The following is a 3891-nucleotide window of genomic DNA, read 5'->3' as shown; positions in this document are numbered from 1 at the left end:
CCAAAAATAGAGTTTTCATAAACCTTGGATTTCAAAAGATTTGCCAACAATACCTATTTTTCTCGGAGGTTTTAAAAATTCTAAAATCATTATTTTGTGAAAACATTTAAACCCTAAAAAGGCACTATAGCCACATAGACATGTATGTCAAAATTTGATTTTATAAAGTTTATATTTTTGTCTCAAATTGGATCCCATATTAAAGTATTTTTTATAACGAATCCAACGGTACCTTATTTTCCTTTTTACGATTATTTTTGATCCTCCAAAATTGTATTTTCAAATTCTGAAAAAAAAGATTTGCGCGACCAGACCGACCGGCCCAGCTCGCGCGGCCCAACTCATCTGCGGCCCACCCCCGCGCCCCAGCAGCCCACGCGGCCACGCGCGGCGCCAGCGCCCCGCGCTCGCCTCCCGTGCACGCGCTTCCTCGCGCCAACGTCCGCACCGCCCCCAGCTCGCACCGTGCTCGCGTGAATTTCGCCGTGCGTGATTTCCGGCCGCCCGTGCAGTGAACCTGGACAGCCACGTCCCTATAAATACCCCCCGGGAGAAGCCCAAACTTCACACCAGCAGGCCCCGACGCACCTCTCTCTTCCTACTCTCGGTCGCGCTACACACGCGCAGCAGCATGACGCCGCACGGCCGATCAACGTCCTTCAACTTTTTCACTGCGGTAATCCCAACTTCCCTTCACGTTTAAGTCTGATTCTCAAGAGTTAAGTTTAGAATAGATATCTTAGAACGTTGGATCTTAATCCACATCCGATCCATCCATTCGTGTTAAGTAGTTTGATCTAGCTCATGATAATCTTTGAAATTCCGTAACTGTAGATCTAGATCTCCGTTTAGAATAGTGGTTCTTGCGTTAAGTTTGTAAAATTATTCTCTACAACTCTCGTGTAGGAAGTTTTTCCATCCGGGCAACTTGTTTGGACAACTTTTCGGACACCATTAGAACTTAACCGCGAACTGTAAAATCCATATCTGTATTTCTACCCGTCGGTTTTGGCACACTTTATACCGTTGGAATCAATAAAATGTGTTGATCATTCTGGACATTTTGCATGTCGGATTTACACACTTTGTTTTCGCGGTATTCTTATGGTCCGCAATATCATTCTTCGACTATGAAAATCTTTTAGACACATTCATCACCTTCCATGATCATCTCTCCACAACATATTATTCTAGTCCATATTATTGAAATAACAATTGAGTTATTTGAGTAAAGTGTGACATGTCCTATTTTATACCTTTACTTTGGTCTAGTGGGATGGAGATACTTTACCATAGATCACATGTGTTGATCCGTTGTTATCCATTAGGATCCGCGAACCAAATCACAATATTATTCATGCATATCCAACCTCATGCCATTCAACCTCCACTTAGTTTGAACTATTCAAATATCAAATGAGTTATTTGAGTATTTCAATATATCATTAGTTCATACTCAATACTATGTGAGATCTTGTGCTACTTTGATAAATGTTGTCACACTATGTTAAATTGCATTTGAGACTTGTGTGATTCTATTCACATGGGTCATTCCACATATTAGTATAACATATCAATCCTTCCAATTATTCATTCCGGTGTAGCAAACAACCCTTATCATATGCCCTGTCAATCTTTTCCTCCTAAGCATTTGACTTGGATAATCTTTTTTCTTTCAAAGTACATGGCCCTTCCAATCTATCAAACCATATCTTGCAAACCAAACCTCATGCCACACCTTAGTACCATAGAGCGTTCTCCAAATTGATTGTCTTGATTGTATTATGTTGTTATGAATTATGTGTTTATTTTGTGCTATTTTTATCTTATAGTTCGTATGGAGAGCGACGTGTTTTGTTGAAAGAAAAGAGAACGCTCATCAACTACCAAAAAGGCAAGTGACACACACCAAAAGTCCCAGTTTTAATTCTTGCACCGTAGTGTTTTTATAGTAGACATGTCTAGGGATTATGCTTTGTGCTTGCTAGTAAATCCTAGTAGTTTAGCTACACCACTCCTAGACTCCCTTAGCCGCCATTAAATTTAGTTGTTACCTGCTATGCCATGGAAAAGGTTTTGATAGAGGTTAAGAAAAAAAAAACAACTAAGTTTAATGAATTACCTGGGTGAATGGTGGAGTTATGGAGAGGGTGGCTGTATCAGGGGGCAAGACCCTGGTGCTAGTGCACACTTGCGGAAAGTCACCTAGGCTTAAAGAGATTGTAGACAAACCTTGCTCATTAGCTTCACGTACAACCACATGCTACTATGGCTCTGGCTTGACAAAGTATGTTGTATGAACCCGGATCCTAGGGGCCAGGTGGTGGTAGAGGGATACTATAGGTGGAATGGGGCCCTTAGGGAATGGTTCGGGTGATTACACACAGAAGGTCTCGGCCACGGTCCGCACCTGTCCTCTGAGCAAAATGTGCATCGAGGTAGAAGGATTGACCTGGCCATGTGGGTAAAGGTGTACAACCTCTCGAGAGTGTAAAAATCTAAGTACTTAGCCGTGTCCCCGGTTATGGACAACTTGAGCGAACTGACAAGTCCTCATTCGAAGATCTCCTCATCCCAATTTCTTAAATAAAATTTGATGGGTGAAAAAGGGTAGGAAGGTACATTGGGGATTTACCAATGCTACTGTTAATTTGGTACATTGGGATTTTACCAATGTTACTGTTAATTAGATTGAAAAAAAAAATATTTTGATGAATGATAGGGAAAAATTGGCTTTATGCAAATTATGCCTGAGCTCTACCAGCCAAATGTACACTTAAGTGTTAGGTTGCCATTTGAGTCCACTATAGTGGCATCTTGCCAATACATTCAAAGTATTGACCATTCGTGGCTGTAACGTTTCATGTTGCAGATGTTTTAAAAGACGAGTGAGTTACGATGGTTAGGGTTACGAGTCTATCCTCAACATGCTCGCCTGTGGCACATGAAGACGAAGGACTCCATGCTGTCTATGTTTGTTCATTGTGAAACTATGATGATATGCTAGCCTTGTGCTATGCAATTTGTAATACATTATGTAATTTCTGGATCATACGATGTAATAAAGACCTTTGTTTCTTGGTATTACATCTTGTACTGTGTGTGCTAGCGATTGATCTAGGGACTAGCACAGATACACACAGAGATCGGCACCCTAAAAAGGTGAGGTCGCTACAAAGTAGTATCCAGCAAGGTTTTATCTTGAAAAGAAAGTCTTGCATAGAAATTATCAATGATGATATTAGCAGGAAGCTCATGAATGAGGCATTTGAGCATTAAAGACTTCAATCTCCCCCATGCTTGGGCAATACTCTCTCCATCATGAGGCCAGAAATTATATATGCGGTTCCGGTCTTTGTGAATTTCACTTGGAGGATAGAATTTAGAATAAAATAGAGGCACAATATCCTTCCAATCAAGAGAATCCCCATTCTTCAGCAATTTGTACCAATGCGCCGCTTTACCAGACAGCGATATAGAGAATATTTTCTTCCTAACTTCATCCATAGCAATAACTGCACATTTGAATAACCCGCATAATTCATGTAAAAACAGTAAATGATCTCCAGGATGGACAGTTCCATCCCCTTCATAGCGGTTATCCACAACACGTTCAATAATTTTCATAGGTATTTTGTATGGAACCTATTTCTCACCTGGCGCCTCATCCACTACCTTTGCAGTAGTAGTAGATTTTCCAAATAGGAATTCAAGAGAAGATCTCTCCATAATGAATTATAGCAGCAGGCAGAAATAAAATCAGCACGTACAGTAAAAGTTTCCCATACCAATTCCACTTACCAATAGCGCTTCACTCCCCGGCAACGGCGCCAGAAAATAGTCTTGATGACCCACAAGTATAGGGGGTGTATCGTAGTACTTTCGATAAAT

At 40.8% G+C, this 3891-nt stretch overlaps 1 long non-coding RNA gene across 1 annotated transcript; it reads left to right on the top strand.

Moving 5' to 3' along the window:
- The first annotated feature begins 594 nt into the window (after positions 1–594).
- LOC139838892 (uncharacterized) lies at positions 595–3108 on the top strand. The gene is made up of 3 exons (XR_011756718.1): positions 595–676; positions 1833–1894; positions 2873–3108. It is a non-coding gene; the product is annotated as an uncharacterized lncRNA (long non-coding RNA).
- The last annotated feature ends 783 nt before the right edge of the window (positions 3109–3891 follow it).

This window comes from Lolium perenne, chromosome 4, assembly GCF_019359855.2.
Source record: "Lolium perenne isolate Kyuss_39 chromosome 4, Kyuss_2.0, whole genome shotgun sequence".
Lineage (NCBI taxonomy): Eukaryota > Viridiplantae > Streptophyta > Magnoliopsida > Poales > Poaceae > Lolium > Lolium perenne.
This window is presented reverse-complemented; position numbering and strand designations above follow the sequence as displayed.